The sequence below is a fragment of the Sapajus apella genome, unplaced genomic scaffold (genome assembly GCF_009761245.1).
Source record: "Sapajus apella isolate SASKATOON/1434 unplaced genomic scaffold, GSC_monkey_1.0 scaffold4, whole genome shotgun sequence".
Lineage (NCBI taxonomy): Eukaryota > Metazoa > Chordata > Mammalia > Primates > Cebidae > Sapajus > Sapajus apella.
In genome coordinates, this window is record NW_022436944.1 from 21,560,931 (window position 1) to 21,579,403 (window position 18,473).

The window sequence follows — 18,473 nt, forward strand, 5'->3', positions numbered from 1 at the left end:
TGCATTGTTGGTGAGCTCATGAGGTACAATTCTAAAGACACTGGTTCCTAGGCTAAAGTATCATACATTGATATTTTTACTGTCTGTCACACTCGAATTAGAGATCATCCAAAGGAATAATGTAAAAATCATTAAAATGAAGACAAGAAAGGTCAGATAACATTGACACAATGCAGTGAGAGGCTTATTGTAATTGCACACACATGCAAAAAGTATCATTAAGCTCTTTTGATGCCAGTTCAAAAGAAACACAATGGGCTCCTTATATTGTCATAAAGGCATTCCTCTCAGTTAACCTTTATCTTTTCTATGTATACACTGGAACTTCCCTAAGATCTTCAGTCTTGCTTTCAACTCTGACTTCTAATCTTATCTGTGCTTAAGGGCCTCAAGTGTGTCAAGTAACAAGTTAACACTGATGCTTGCCTTGCTTTGGCTTTTTTCTTTCAAATTTGTTAACATCTGTTTTGAGCCAATGGATAAACTATGTACTCCACTTACTAAAACTGAATTTGTTTTGTTTCTTTTGTTGGAACATCTTCCTAGATATCTTGATTCTCATAGCTGTTACCATAAGACTGAGGTCCTACTAGGGATTAGAGGTCAATTTTTGCTTTGTGAAGATTTCCGTTAGCCTTTGACATGCACAAGATTACATAACAAACCACCCCCAAACACAATGCTTTAACATGCTGATAATTAATCTTATTGAACTGTGGGTTAGTTAGGTTTAGTTTAGTGGGATTTTCCCCACTACACATCTCTCATCTCCTTCCCAGGCCAAGTGGGCTAACTCCAGCAATGTTTTCCTTGTGGCAACCTCAAAGGTAAAAGAGGGCAAATGGAAACATACAAGGCCTCTTAAGGTCTAGGCTTGCAACTGGCACATGATCACTTCTACTTTATTCTTTTGCAAGACAACTTATATAGCTGAACCTAAATTGAGTGATAGAGAAATACACTTGTAGATACTAGGAGAAACCACAAAATCATATGGCAGAAAATATTGCACCTGGGAATGTTGTTGGAGGATATAAAGTGTTATTTAAATACATTAAAATTTGATTCCAATCTAAAAATTAATGTGTTAATGTATTTCCAAATTACCATTGTGACATCTAACAGTAAAATGATTTTTCCATTACCAATTTCTTTCTTTCAAGAAACACTTGGGGGCCCAGTCAGAAGAGTATTTACCTTATAAAACTCACATAATCTTGGGCAATTCACTTAAGATTTTTTTTCTCAGCAAAACTTTCCTTTCTTTGGTGTACAGTTTTATAATTGTAACATTAAGGTAGCTTTGTATAACAGTCCATATAATCACAATATAAACAGCCAAATCACAGCAAACAATTGTTTTGTTGTCCCTTTGTAGTTAAAACTTCCCCTTCCTCATAACGCCAACTAAGCTGTTCTCCTTCTATATAGTTTTGCGTTTTCTAGATTGGCATATAAAAGGAATCATACAGTATGTAAGCTTTTGAGAATGCTTCTTTTACTCAATGTAACACCTTTGGGAATCAACAGTGCTGTTGTATGGATAATTCTTTCCTTTTTATTACAGAGTAGTAATCCATTACATGGGTAAATTACATATTTAATCCATTTACCTACTAAAAGACATTTGAGTTGGTTCCAGTTTTGAGCAACTACAAACAAAACTTTTAGAAACATTCATGTACATGTTTATTGTGACTTATTGAAGTGACTGTATCACTCCTAGCTATCTACTTCAGTAGATAAATCTACTTTAGTAGAAAATCTATTTTCAAAATAGATTTTCATTACACTAAATTAGATAGCTAGGAGTGATATAGTATCCTATGGTAAGTAGCTTCGGTGTTTCATTCCACTGTTTGTACCTTTTTTGGATTATTCAAATGTTTTAAGAATTCCATTTTATCTGTTAGGCTTTTGAATATCTTTTTGTATATCTTCCCAGTGGGAAGAGATTACAATATATATACTTGACTTTTCACAGTTTACCTTGAATTAATATCCCCTTCATGTTTTAAATGTAATACTTATTAACTCTGTATATTGAACAACCCTCCAAAATGTTACAATTTTTGCTTTTAACAATTATACAACTTTTGAAAATTTAGGAATAAAACAGCCTATAATATTCATGTGACTGTTACCACTTGTGTTGCTCTTCCTTCAAGTTTCCCTTCCACCTGAAAAATGTTTTGCATTTCTTTCATAGCAGATTTGCTGGTGATGAATTTTATTAATTTTCATTCATCTAAGACCATCTTTATTTCATCTTTGGTTTTCGTTGTTGCTATTGTTTTAATTTTTGTGGGGACATAGTAGATGTATATATTTATGGGATGTGAAATATTTTTGATAGAGACATACAATGTGTAATAAATAATCACATCAGGATAAATGGAGTATCCATCACCTTGAACATTTATCCTTTATTTGTGTTACAAACCAATTATACTCTTAGTGATTTTAAAGTGCACAAATTTGTGTAAATTTTTGTTGACTACAGTCATGCTGTTGTGCTATAAAACACTAGATCTTATTTATTGTATCTATCTATATTTTTGTTCCCATCGACCACCTCCCTGAGCCCCATGACCCTTCCCAGCCTCTGGTAACCATTATTATACTCCTTGTCTGTGAATACAATTGTTGTAATTTTTAACTTCTACAAATAAATTAGAATATGTGAAGTTTGTCTTTTTGTCTATGGCTTATTTCACTTACCATAATTACTTATACTTCCATCTATATTGTTGCAAATGACAGGATCTCATTCTTTTTTATGGCTGAATAGTATTCTATTGTGTGTATATTTACCACATTTTCTTTATCCATTCTTCTGTTGATGGACACTTAGGTTACTTCCAAATCTTGGCTGTTGTGAATAGTGATGCAATAAATGTGGGAGTGCAGATATTGTTCAATATACTGATTTCTTTTCTTGAGTATATTTCTCGTAGTGGGATGGCTGGATCATATGGTAGCTTTATTTTTAGGTTTTGAGGAACCTCCAAACTCTTCTGTATAATGGTTGTACTAATTTGCATTTCTACCAACAGTGTATAAGTGTTCTCTTTTCTCCACATCCTCACCAGCATTTTGTTATTGCCTATCTTTTGGATAAAAGCCATTTTAATGGAGGTGAGATGATAGCTTATTGTAGATTTGATTTGCATTTTTCTGATGATCAGTGATGCTGAACACTTTTTCATATTCCTTTTTGCTATTTGTATGTCTTAAGAAATGTCTATTCAGATCTTTTGCACATTTCGAAATCAGATTATATTATTTTCTGTTCATTTGTTTGATTTCATTATATAACTGGTTATTAATCCCTTGTCAGATAAATTGCTCACAAATATTTTCTCCGATTTTGTGTGTTATTTCTTCCCTTCGTTGATGTTCTCTTTCCTGTGTAAAAGCATTTTAACTTTGTGATCCCATTTGTCCATTTTTGCTTTGACTACCTATGCTTGTGAAATATTACTTAAGAAATATTTGCCCAGCTCAGTGTCCTGGAGAGTTTTCCAAATGTTTCCTTGTCATATTTTCATAGTCCAAGATCTTAGGTTAAAGTATTTCATCCATTTTGATTTGTTATATATGGCAAGAAATAAGGGTCTATTTTCATCTGCATATGGAAATCCAGTTTTCCCAGTACCATTTATAGAAGATACTGCTCTTCCCCAACTTATGTTCTTAGCACCTTTGTTGGAAATGAGCTTATTGTAGATGTATGGATTTATTTCTGGGTTATCTGTTCTGTTGGTCTATATATCCATTTATATGACACTACCATGCTGTTTGGTTACTATAGCTCTGTATTGTAACTTGAAGAAAAGTGATGTGTTTCCTCCAGTTTTGTACTTTTTGCTCAGGATAGTTTTGGCTATTCTGGATCTTTTGTGGTTCTGTGTAAATTTTAATATATATATATATATATATATATATATATTCTGTAAAGAATGTTACTAGTATTTGATCAGGGATTACATTGAATCTGTAGATTGTTTTGGGTAGTACAAGAATTTTAACAATATTGATTGTTCAAACCCATGAACATGGAAACATTTTCCATTTTTTGATGTCCTCTTCAATTTCTTTCATCAATATTTTATAGTTTTCATAATAAAGATATTTTACTTCTTTTATTTCTAGTATTTTATCTTATTTTTAGCTATTGCAAATTGGATTACTTTATTTCTTTTTCAGATTGTTTACTGTTGGTACATAGAAATGCTACTGATTTTTGTATGTTGATTTTGTATCCTGCAACTTTACTGAATTTGTTTATCAGTTCCAGTAGGTTTTGGTCGAGATTTTAAGTTTTTCCAAATGTAAGATCATATCATTAGCAAATAAGGATAATTTGACTTTTCCTTTCCATTTTGGGTACCCTTTATTTTTTATCTTTATTTGTGAATGAATGTTATTTTTACTGAGTAAGAATTCTAGGCTGACAATTCCTTTCTTTCATTATAGTAAGATTTTCATTCCACTGTGTTCTTTCTGATGAGAAATGTACAATAATTTGAATAATTATTCTCCTATATGGAATGTGTTATTTTGCTTTGGCTCCTTTTAATATTTTTTCTTTATTTTTGGTTTTCATCAGTTTGATTACAATGTGTATGGCCATGTATTTCTTTGAGTTTATTCTGTTTTGGGTTTGATGAACTTTAATTTGTAGGTTTATGTCTTTACACAAATTTGGAAAGTTTGCCAGCATTATTTCTTCAAAAGTTTTTTTCTGTCCCACCATCTTCCTCTTATCTTTCTGGAATTCTGATAATACAAATGTTAGACCTGGTGATATTGTCCTTAGGTTCTTAAGATTGTTCTTTTTTTTCAATTTTTTCATTATATTATTCCAATTTCATAATTTATATTGACTTATCTACACATTTACAAACTTTCATCTATTGTCTTCATTCTGCTATTGAATGCATCTACTGATATTTTTTAAGTTAATAGATTTAAAAGAACATTAGTGGTTTTTATTTTGCAGCTGTAAAATTTCCATTTGGTTCTTCTTTATAAATTCATCTCTTTTTTGAGACTTTTTTCTTTCCATTTTTAAAAGAAAAAAATGTGTTGTGACTTATTTGAGCATGCTATAGAAGCTTTTTAAAAAACTTTGATAATTCCACATCTGTTTCATATTGGTTGGTGTCTGTTGGTTTCATTTCTCTTGGTAATTTGTCAGACTTTTCTAGTTCTTTTGTGTGTTGAGTAATTTTGGATTGGATGCTGGACATTTTGAATATTAAATTATGAGGGTCTGGATATACATTAAATCCTATGGATAATGTTTCATTGTCATTTGGTTTGTTTTAGTAGAGAATTGATCTAGTTGGGTGCTGGCTGCAATTTCTTACATGCTTTATGTGTACTGTAGTTCAAATGTCAGTATATTTTCAAAACATTTTCAATGTTGTTCAGCTCTTCTGTGCATGTGCCACTCATGGGACAGGTCTCAGACCTATGTGGTAGTCTCCCTCATATTTTTGTTCTCAAAGCAGTTTAGTCATACTGTTTAGGATCAGATCTACCATTCAACTCAGAGGTGAGACCAAGGGTTCATATAAAATTGTTGGGATCCCTTTCTTGAATCCCCTTATCTCCACAGTCTCCCCCAGACTGCTTCACTCCCAGAGTCCTTCCTTCTTGGTTGTCTGGCTAAGTCTCCTTCACTGCCATGTACATCCTTTGACTTGTTCTGCCTCTGGATCCAAGTGGCAGGAAGAAGAGGGGAAAAGTGAGGGTTTTCTTTTTCATGGCTTTTGGATCACATGGTTTTCTTGGTTAGAGAGACAAAATGTTCTCTCTCAGATTTTTTGGTACCTGCCTGGCTGCCATGGCTAACTACCACCACAGAGTTGGAGATTCAGAAGTGGGGCTTGCTGTAGGCAAAGTTGAGGAAACACGAGAAGGTCAGGGAATTCCCTCTACTCTTTCTGCCTTATAGCGACTCTATTTCCCATGCACAAAACCAAAATAAATAAAATAATTTTAAAAAGTGTATCTTGGAGCTCTTCCTGTCTCTGCCTGGTACATTATCTATTCTGGGATATTATCCTCTAAGGCAAGGAGATATGGGTGGAAAAGAGGAAAACAAGGAAACTCCCCACTAGATTGTTTATACTTTGCGCTCTGGATTTCTTTCCGAGTCCACCTGCTATCATTTACTTTTCAGAGTTATCAAGTAGCTGCTTCATGCATTCTGTGAAGGGCTCTTGATTCCATTCACTTGAGACAGAGTTCACTTACTTTATCTCCATTGGATCTGAAACCTCACTTAATTTTCGTATACTTTTTTTTACTTCATCTTCAAAATAAATGTGATAATGTTTGCCCTTTCTAAATCCCAACATATTTATAGAAGAAAATGAAATGGCAAATTTGAAAGTATCTCATAAATTGTAGATTATGATTGTGTGATAGTGGTAATATATTTACATATATATATTTATAATATTAATATATAAATTATATATATTAATATATATAATTTATATAATATATATTATTTATATATATATACAGACAGACACACACACACAGTTTGAAGATATTTTTCCTGTTTCAACTTTATCATTCTTGGCAATTTACCAAGTAGAAACTGTCATATTATGTTTTAGTATGATGTTGTCTGAAAAGTTGGGAAACCCTATGATAAAGCTAAACAGATTTACTTACTGCAAGACTTCTTGAAGCCTCTGATAGGTTAATGTACATTTTGAATTCCTAAGATATAATTGAACATATTTCAGAATTTATCTATCAGCGGTTTTATCTCCTTTTGGTCTCTTAAACAGAAACAAATGCAGGATGATTATTTTTAAGCATTCTAAAAAATTCTTTTTCTTTAACATCAATATGAGTGTTATAAGCTTTGGCAGAACTTTTATTTCCCCTTTAAGTCACCCTTCAAGCCTTGCTCATAGATAGAAATACGGCTAAAGAGAAAAGAAAAGATATTTTGCAAGGAACATAGGGTTTTAAAGAAACACACAGACACAAAGCAAAATATTATATATCTGCATATCCTCCTGAAGTTGCATTCAAATAACTATGTTCTGTGCTTCATTTTCAAACTATGGTCTATTCGTGTGAGCGTAGTTGAGATATCCTTAAAATTTTTTCCTACAATAAAAATCCAGGCTGCACACTTGAACTACAGTGTATTTCTTATACTGGAGATACAACTTAAGTCTTTAGAAAAGTTTTATCTAAATCCTCATATATTTGTACATCCTGCTTCTTTCAGTTAATAATAATTTTTAGAATTTAGAAATATAACACATTAAGTTTTGTGAATGTAACCTCATTTTCCTTGTTGGACTTCTAATTATTTCCTATCTTTAAGAGTTAAAATTGAAAACATTTAAAATAATTTATATCTTCTAAACATTTGTGTCAATAAGTTTTTACTAAGAAAAAGTGCAAGCAGAATCTATACTTCTTAGAAAAAAATGAAGACAATATAACTAGACAATTAATTTAACATTTTGAATATTAAATATTGACATTATCTCATAAATCAGTTTAAAATTTCAAATTCACCAAAAAAAGACAAATAATTCTGGAAAAGAGTCATTGAATTGTTAACATATTGATCCATATGTATGCTGTAAAGGGTGGTGAACAAAGAGCGGAATTTACATTCACAAAAGTCTTTAACTTTGACCAACAATCAACTTAAAAAATAATTATTATGAATTTAATCACATTATAATCTAATTCTAATTGTGACCCTAATTTGCAACTACTTCTTCCAGGAGAAGGTTAGCCCCTATATGCTTGTAGTCTTATTGCCACGCAGACAGTCCTAGGGTTTTCCATTCATGCATTTTTGAGAATACAGACTATCATTTCTTGCAAATTTACAAGTTTTGGTTAAATAAAGGATGTAGAATAGTAATTCAAGCTTAACAACAGTAACATGTCACAATTGGGGTCAAGCCTGGATATATCTAGCATCTGACCAACATCTGTCCCATATTATTGAGAGATCAACTGTACTTTCTGAAGAACAACACTTTATGGACAGTATGTTAAGGCACTCTGCAAACACTCCAGTTTTTTTTTTTTTTTTTCCTAATTTAAACAGTTTACATAGTTCAACAGTTTTTTTTTTTTTCTTTTATTGTAAGCAGGGGTCAAAACATTTATGAAAGTCTGCATTGAAAGAGGCTAATATTCTCCCTATTGGTAAAGAAGAATTTTATTTCTAGATAATAAGTTGTGGTGTCTTATTTGTCTCCTCACATCATCTAAATGTCAGAGTTTATGGGCAGATGTAGGCCTCTGGCTGCCTGTAAACCATTTAAATTTCTCATCCACTTCCATTACTGAAGCTGAAAAGTGAAAATATTCAATTTCCAATCTCCCTGGGCAAGACATCATATCAGCCCTGGATTTAAAGTCTATATTTTTGAAAATGGAATTTTAAAGATTGTCAAGATGTCCTAGATTATGTGCTATGGAAAAAAAAAAAGAATACGATTTTTTAAATTCTCATGATTAAAGCAAGGAAGAAAAAGTTGTATTTTTTAGATAAAAGACACAAATATTTTTACTATAAAGCCATTTTTTATCTGTTTTTAAAATCTAATTCAGTTTTAGTTTGAAACTGTTGTTCAAAAGGTAATCTGTGATAAGAGACACAAGCTGTTCCAGAAAGTGGCTGCATCAGAGAGCAAGCTGTTAAGAGTTGCAGGTTGTTAAATTCACTCTTCAGGAAAGCAGATAAAAAGTGTTGTTGCATTTCAGCTTTAGTTTATTTCAGAAACTTCCTAAGAAATCAGATCTGAGGCTATGGTAGCCCAGGCAGTAACAACAAACAAACAAACAAAAAACAGCAAAAACTCAGGGAAATCTCTACTTGAGGGAAGTTTACTTTGTTAGCTTTTTATACAGAGGGTCACTGAGTAATTGTAATCTGTTCTGTCATTTTCTGCCAATTAGGAAGAAAGGATATGGGAGTTGAGAATTGGAAATACTAATGAAGAAGAATTTCTGATGTTTACCAGAAGCATGTGATTTTTTTTTTTTTTTTTTCTTCTTGGGGCTTCTTTGAAGCGTGGTATTACTGGCATATATACCTGGACTCGTCAGAGTTTGATTTTCTCACACAGCTAAAATGTACAAAGTATAAGCTCATTAAAACAACAATTTTCATTATGGCTTAATGAAAATTTGCTGAGGTTTACTAAAATAAATTGCTAACCAAGGCAATGATAAAAAGTTAAAAAAAACCCTGCATCATAAATTTATTATATAAACATATCATTATTTTCCTCTCAAAAGTATCACTCATCTAAAGAGAACATAAAATGTGTAATATCGACTTACAACTATATTTCAATTTCTTTATGACAAATAATCATGATAAATAGATTTTTTAAAACATTAGTGAATGAATGAGTGAATCAATGAAGTGATGTGTTTAGTGATTATCTGGGCCAGAGGTGTTATCAACTAACTTGTTCAAATAAAGGCAGATGTAAATAGAGTTGACAAATTTGTGCTGAGGCTTAGAATTGAAACAAATTTAAAAAGAAAATGTGCAGTAATTGCTGTATTGAGCAAATATCTTTCATCAGTGGCATTTACAATGACACTTTTTTTTTTTTTAATACTTTAAGTTCTGGTGTATATGTGCAGATCTTGCAGGATTGTTACATAGGTACACACATGCCATGGTTGTTTGCTGCCTCCATCCCCCGTCACCTACATTAGGTATTTTTCCTAATGTTATCCCTCTCCAATCTCTGCACCTCCTGCTATCCCTCCCCTAGTCCCCCACCCCCAACAGACCCCAGTGTGTGATGTTCCCCTCCCTGTGTTCATGTGTTCTCATTGTTCAACTCCCACTTATGAGAGAGAACATGCAGCGTTTTGTTTTCCATTCTTGTTTCAGTTTGCTGAGAATGATGGTTTTCAGATTCATGCATGTCCCTGCAAAGGACATGAACTCATCACTTTTTTGGCTACATAGTATTCCATGGTGTATACATGCCACATTTTCTTTATCCAGTCTATCATTGATGGGCATTTGGGTTGGTTCCAATTCTTTGCTATTGTAAACAGTGCCGCAATGAACATACGTATGCATGTGTCTTTATAATAGAATGATTTGTAATCCTTTGGATATATACCCAGTAATGGGATTGCTGGATAAAATGGTATTTCTATTTCTAGATCCTTGAGGAATCGCCACTCTCTTCCACAATGGTTGAACTAATTTACAAGCCCACCAACAGTGCCTATTTCTTCACATCCTCTTCAGCATCTGTTGTCTCCAGATTTTTTAATGATCACCATTCTAACTGGTATGAGGTAGTTTCTCAATGTGGTTTTGATTTGCTTTTCTCTAATGATGAGTGATGATGAGCATTTTTTTCATATATTTGTTGGATAAATGTCTTCTTTTGAAAAGTGTGTTCATATCCTTCATCCATTTTTTGATGGGGTTTTTTTTTTCTTGTAAATTTGTTTAAGCTCTTTGTAGATTCTGGACATTAGCCCTTTATCAGATGGGTAGCTTGCAAAAATTTTTTTCCCATTCTGTTTGTTGCCGGTTGACTCTAATGATTGTTTCTTTTGCTTTGCAGAAGCTCTAAATTTTAATCAGATGTCATTTGTCTATTTTGGCTTTTGTTACCATTGCTTTTGGTATTTTAGTCATGAAGTCCTTGCCTATGCCTATGTTCTGAATGGTATTGCCTAGGTTTTCTTCTAGGGTTTTTATGGTGTTAGGTCTTATGTTTAAATCTTTAATCCATCTGGAGTTAATTTTTGTATAAGGTGTAAGGCAGGGGTCCAGTTTCAACTTTCTGCACATGGCTAGCCAGTTTTCCCAACACCATTTGTTAAATAGGGTATCCTTTCCCCATTGCTTGTTTTTGTCAGGTTTGTCAAAGATCAGATGGTTGTATATGTGTGACATTACTTCCAAGGCCTCTGTTCTGTTCCACTGGTCTATATCTCTGTTTTGATATCAGTACCATGCTGTATTGATTGCTGTATCCTTGTAAAACAAATGCCTACAGCTTTGTTCTTTTTGCTTAGGATTGTCTTGGCTATGTGGGCTCTTTTTTGGTTTCATATGAAGTTTAAGGTGGTTTTTCGCAGTTCTGTGAAGAAGGTCAATGGTAGCTTGATGGGGATATCATTGAATCTATAAATTATCATGGGCAGTATGGCCATTTTCACAATATTGATTCTTCCTTACTATGAGCATGGAATGTTTTTCCATCTGGTTGTGTTCTATCTTATTTTCTTGAGCAGTGGTTTGTAGTTCTCCTTGAAGAGATCCTAATTGTCCTTTCTTAGTTGTATTTCTAGGTATTTTATTCTCTTTGTAGCAATTGTGAATGGGAGTTTGCTCATAATGGCTATCTGTTTGTCTGTTAATGGTTTATAGGAATGTCGTGATTTTTGCACGTTGATTTTGTATCCTGAGACTTTGCTGAAGTTGCTTATCATCTTAAGGAGATTTTGGGCTGAGATGATGGGGTCTTCTAAATATACAATCATGTCATCTGCAAATAGAGACAATTTGACTTCCTCTTTTCCTAATTGAATACGCTTTATTTCTTTTTCTTGCCTGGTTTGTCTGGCTAGAACTTCCAATACTATGTTGAATAGGAATGGTGAGAGAGGGCACCCTTGTCTAGTGCCAGTTTTCAAAGGGAATGCTTCCAGATTTTGCCCATTCAGTGTGATATTGTCTGTGGGATTGTCATAAATAGTTTTTATTATTTTGAGATACTTTCCGTCGATACCTAGTTCATTGAGAGTTTTTAGCATAAAGGGCTGTTGAATTTTGTTGAAGGCCTTCTCTGCATCTATTGAGATAATCATGTGGTTTTTGTCTTTGGTTCTGTTTATGTGATGGATTACGTTTATAGATTTGGGTATGTTGAACCAGCCTTGCATCCCCAGGATAAATCTACTTGATCGTGGTGGATAAGCTTTTTGATGTCTTGTTGCATTCAATTTGCCAGTATTTTATTGAAGATTTTTACATCGATGTTCATCATGGATATTGGCCTGAAATTTTCTTTTTTAGTTGTGTTTCTGCCAGGTTTTGGTATCAGGATGATGTTGGTCTCATAAAATGATTTAGGAAGGATTCCTTCTTTTTGTATTGCTTGGTATAGTTTCAGAAAGAATGGTACCAGATCCTCTTTGTACATCTGGTGAAATTCATCTGTAAACCCATCTGGACCTGGACTTTCTTTGGTTGGTAGGCTATTAATTGATACCTCCACTTCAGACCTTGTTATTTGTCTATTCAGGGATTTAACTTTTTCCTGGTTTAGTCTTGGGAGGTTTAAGTGTCCAGGAATTTATCCATTTCTTCTAGATTTACTGGTTTATGTGCATAGAGTTGTTTGTAGTAATCTCCGATGGTAGTTTGTATTTCTGTTGATCAGTGATGATATCCCCTTTATCATTTTTTATTGCATCTATTTGATTCTTTTCTCTTTTCTTTTTTATTATACTGGCTAGTGGTCTATTTTGTTGATCTTTTCAAAAAACCAGCTCCTGGATTTATTGATTTCTTGAAGGGATTTTTGTGTCTCCATCTTCTTCAGTTATGCTCTGATCTTCGTTATTTCTTGTCTTCTGCTAACTTTTGAATTTGTTTGATCTTGCTCCTCTAGTTCTTTTAATTGTGATGATAGGGTGTCGATTTTAGATCTTTCCTTTCTTCTCATATGGGCATTTAGTGCTATAAATTTCCTTCTAGACACTGCTTTAAATGTGTCCCAGAGATTCTGGTACGTTGCGTCTTCGTTCTCATAGGAGTTTCTTAATCCTGAGTTCTAATTTGATTGCTCTGTGGTCGGAGAGATTGGTTGTTATGATTTCTGTTCTTTTGCATTTGCTGAGGAGTTATTTACTTCCAATTGTGTGGTCAATTTTAGAGTAAGTGCGATGTGATGCTGAGAATAATGTGTATTCTGTGGATTTAGGGTGGGGAGTTCTGTAGATATCTATTAGGTCCACTTGGTCCAGATCTGTGTTCAAGTCCTGGATATCCTTGTTAATTTTCTGTCTCATTGATCTGATATTGACAGTGCAGTATTAAAGTCTTCCACTATTATTGTGTGGGAGTTTAAGTTTCTTTGTAGGTCATTAAGAACTTGCTTTATGTATCTGGGTGCTCCTGTATTGGGCGCATATATATTTAAGATAATTAGCTCTTCTTGTTGCATTGATTCTTTTACCATTATGTAATGCCCTTCTTTGTCTCTTTTGATCTTTGTTGGTTTAAAGTCCATTATATCAGAGACTAGGATTGTGCCCTCTGCTTTTTTGCTCTCCATTTGCTTGGTAAATCTTCCTTCATCCCTTTATTTTGAGTCTATATGTGTCTTTGTACATGAGATGGGTCTCCAGAATACAGCACAGCAATGAGTCTTGATTTTTATCCAATTTGCCAGTCTATGTCTTTTGATTGGGGCATTTAGCCCATTTACATTTAAGGTCAATCTTGTTATGTGTGAATTAGATCCTGCCATTTTAATACTAGCTGGTTGTTTTGTCTGTTAGTTGATGCAGTTTCTTCATTGTGTTGATGGTCTTTACCATTTGGTACATTTTTGTGGTGGCTGGTATTTGTTGTTCCTTTCCATGTTTAGTGGTTCCTTCAGGAGCTCTTCTAAGGCAGGTCTGGTGGTGATGAAATCTCTCAGCTATTGCTTGTTCAAAAAGGATTTTATTTCTCCTTCACTTATGAAACTTAGTTTTGCTGGATATAAAATTCTGGGTTCAATCTTTTCTTTAAGGGTATTGAATATTGGCCCCCACTCTCTTCTGGCCTTTAGGGTTTCTTCTGAACATCCACTGTGAGTCTGATAGATTTCCCTTTGTGGGTAACCTGACCTTTCTCTCTGGCTGCCCTTAGCATTTTTTCCTTCATTTTAACCCTGGTGAATCTGAAGATTATGTGCCTTGGGATTGCTCTTCTTTAGGAATATCTTTGTGGTGTTCTCTGTATTTCTTGGATTTGAATGTTGGCCTGCCTTGCTAGGTTGGGGAAGTTCTCCTGGATAATATGCTGAAGAGTGCTTTCCAGCTCGTATTGATTCTCCCCGTCACATTCAGGTACACCTATGAAACGTAGATTAGGTCTTTTCATGTAATCCCATATTTCTTGGAGGCTTTGTTCACTTCTTTTCACTTTTTTTCTAATATTTCCTTCTTTTTTTTTTTTTCTTTCATTGAGTTGATCTTCAATCTCTGATATCCTTTCTTCTGCTTGATTGATTCGGCTGTTGAAACTTGTGTATGTTTTGCAAAGTTCTTGTGCTGTGTTTTTCAGCTCCATCAAGCCGTTTATGTTCTTCTCTAAGCTCGTTATTCTAGTTAGCATTTTGTCTAACATTTTTTCAAGGTTCTTAGTTTCTTTGCATTGGGTTAGAACATGATCCTTTAGCTCAGAGAATTTTGTTATTACCTACCTTCTGAACCTGCTTCTGTCAATTTGTCAAACTCATTCTCCATCCACTTTTGTTCCCTTACTGGTGACAAGTTGTGATCCCTTGGACAAGGAGAGATGTTCTGGTTTTTGTTGATTTTATCCTTTTTGTGCTGGTTTTTTCCCATCTTTGTGGATTTATCTACCTTTGGTCTTTAAAGTTGGTGAGTTTTGGATGGGATCTCTGCGTGGACATCCTTTTTGTTGATGTTGAAACTGTTTCTTTCTGTTTTTTAATTTTTCTTCTAACAGGCCCCTCTGCTGCAGGACTGCCGGAGGTCCACTCCAGACTCTGCTTGCCTGAAAATCAGCCATGGGGGTTGCAGAACAGCAAGGGTTGCTGTTTGTTCCTTCCTCTGGTAGCTTCATCCCAGAAGGGTACCTGCCAGATGTCAGCCAGAGCTCTCCTGTATGAGATGACTTATATTATGTGGGCAATTTCCAAATTTCTGCTTATACTATTGACTCAAGGTAATTATCACTATTATTTTATAGTTACAAAGAGGAAATAATTAGGCCACCATATGGTGGACTCTAGAAACAAAGCCTATTAAGTATGTCTTGGATATAAGGTTATAGACACCCACATCTTAGCTGGACACAAAATTTGTTGAACTAAGCAATTATCCAAATGGTTTTTTCAGTGAAAAATAATTGTTTTTGTATAAGCATGCATTGAATGTAAGACATGGAGTCAAAGGAGGTATTTTGAAGCTTTAAGATTTAATGACTTTCCTGCTTGGTTTTGGACTTGTATGGGGCCTTTAGCCCCTTTGTTCTGACCAATTTCTTCCTTTTGGAATGGGAGTATTTACCCAATGCCTGTACCCCTTTTGAAGTAACTAACTTGTTTTTGATTTTACAAGCTCATAGGCAGAAGAGACTTGCTTTGTCCATATGAGTCTTTGGACTTGGATTTTGAGTTAATGGTGAAATGAGTTAAGACTTGAGGGACTGTTGGGAAGGCATGGTTGTGGTTTGAAAAATGAGACGGACCTGAGATTTGGGAGGAGCCAGGGGTGCATTGATATAGTTTGGTTCTGTATCCCGACCCAAATCTCGTGTCAAATTGCCATTCCCAAGTTTTGTAGGAGGAGTCTAATGAGAAGTGAATGAATCCTGGGGTCAAATTTCTCCCTTGTTGTTCTTGAGATACCGTGTGAGTTTTCACAAGCTCTGGTAGTTTCAAAGTGTGTAGCCTTTCCCACTTTGTTCTCTCTCTCCTGCTTTGCCATTGTAAGAGATGCTTGCCTCTCTTTCTCCTTCTGCTATAATTGTAAGTTTCCTGAGGTCTCTCAGCCATGTCTCCTTTACTGCCTGCAGAACTGTGAATCAATTAAACCTTCTTTCTTTATTAACTACCCAGTCTCAGGCATTTCTTTATAGCAATCTGAGAACAGAGTAAAGCAAGATATTACACTTACTTCAAATTTCAATTTACATACTCAATTGGTACTCCACGTCTCCACTTAGATCTGCAATAAGCATCTCAAACCTACCATACCTCTGACTGAATTCTTGACATTCTGCTTCTAAATCTGGCCTTTTGATAATCATCCTTGACTCATAATACAGTAGTATCCCTTATCTATAGCCTCACTTTCTGTGGTTTCAGATTCCCTCAGTAAACTGTGGTCTGAAAATATTAATAATACTAATGCATAAGTTTTAAATTGGACACTTTCTACATAGTGTGATAAAATCTGACACCATCTTGCTCTATCCCAACTGGAATGTGAATCATCTCTGTTCAGCATATTCTTGCTGTACACAGCACCTGCCTGTTAGTTACTTATGAGCCAGCTTGTTGATTATCACTGTATTACTATGCTCTGTTCAGGTAACCCTTATTTTAATTAATGATGGCCTCAAAGCACAAGGGTAATGATTCTGTCAAACTGGATACACTAAAGAGAAACTGGAATGTGCTTCCTTTAAGTAAAAAGTTAAAATCTCTTGAGTTAAGGAAAGCAAAGAAAAAAAAATAGTTGTATGCTGAGGTTGGTAAGATCTAAGGTAATTGACATGTTTGGGGCTGTGTTCACACCCAAATCTCATCTTAAATTGTAACTCCCACAATTCTCACATGTTGTGGGAGGAACCCTGTGGGAAATGACTGAATTATGGGAGTGGGATCTTTCCTGTGCTGTTCTCATGAGAGTGAATATGTCTTATGGGATCTGATGGTTTTCAAAACAGGGGTTTCCCTGCACAAGCTCTTTCTTTGTCTGCCACCATCCATGTAAGATGTGACTTGCTCCTCTTTGTCTTCCCCCATGATTATGAGGCCTCCTCAGCCATGTGGAACTGTAAGTTCATTAAACATCTTTTCTTCCCAGTTTTGGGAATGTCTTGATCAGCAGCATGAGAACAGGATTCTTTTTCAAAGGGATTCCTTGAAATGAGTGATGCCATGCCATTTACTGCAAGTAAGGGATAGTTATACAGATTCAGGAATCAGTTTGAACCTGAAAATACAAAAAATACTGAAGAGGCTACATCTGTACATGAAGAAGCTGCACATTTCCAGCAGAGTTAAAGGAATTTATTAAGGAGAAAGGGTACCATCCAAAGCAAGTCTTCAATTGTGATGAAACCTGGTTCTTCTGGAAGAAGATGCCCAGTAGCACCTACATTCATAAAAGTATAACAAAGGCATCAGGACATAAAACATGGAGGACAGGTTAACTCTGGTACCGTGTGGCAAAACTGCAAGGCATATGATAAAGCCAGGCATAGTGTACAGAGCAAAGATCTAAAATCAACACCAAAGCCAAAAATAATTTGCCCATGTTATAATAACATAAGCAGAAAGCATGAGTGACAGCCATATTGTTTGGAATGGTTCCACCAATGCTTCATCCTGGAAGCGAAAAAATACTTGAAAGATAAAGGATTGGAATATAAAGTCTTTTTAATAATAGGAAATGCACTGAGCCATCCTAATATTTGCTGCAAAAATGAAAATGTTGAGGTTGCATTTTTACCTCCAAATACAACCTAATTGCTTCATCGCCTTGACCAGGGTACTATCTAGTCTGTCAAAGTCATATAAACCTGCTCAGTATTTGATTGAATTCAATTATCAATTGATGCATACTCTAATCTGGACATTATGCAGTGTTGGAATTCACTCACTATTGCTGTAACAATAATATTAATCAAGTTGTAATTGATAAATTGAAACCCAAAACTGCAAATGTCTCCTGAAAGAACATGTGGAGTGAGACTGTGAATGATTTTAAAGGCTTCCTGAAGATTGATGGAGAAGTTAGGAAAATGATTCCTGCAGCAAAGGAGAAGGATTTGCCAACATACTTGCTTAAGTGAAAGAACATTTTGAAGGCCATCAAGAAGTAATAACAAACAAGGAACTGGAAGAACCTGCTGAATCATCTACAGAGTAAAAGGAAGATGATGAAGAAAAAAATTGAAGGGGAATCAGCAATGTGGACATTACCAGAATTTGCTGACTTGTTTCCAACTGCACAGACATTAAAAGACAAAATTATGGAATACAGTCCTCGGATAAAATGTAGCATTAAAGTCACCCATATGATTAACAAAGGATTACAATCTCTGCAGCAACAGTTTGATGAGTTAAAAAGAAAGAGACAACAACATTTTATTATGGTTATAATAAAAGGTTTTGGCAAAAGGAAAAAAAAATCTTCAATTATAGAAGCCTCTACCACCACATTGTCTGCTCCAGACATCCAACCAGGAACATCATTATGGCTCAATGATCCAAGATTACTAGAAGATGATCTTCTTTCTGACTTATTAGAAGCTCAATAGCAACCTAATGCTCCATCATAATGCCTGTCATTCACCTCACTTCATCTCATTACATAGGCACTGTATCATCTCACATCATCATCATCGTAAGAAGGGCAAGTACAGCAAAATAAGATATGTTGAGAGAGAGGGAGAAACCACATTGACCTATCTTTTATTACCCTATAATGTTATAATTATT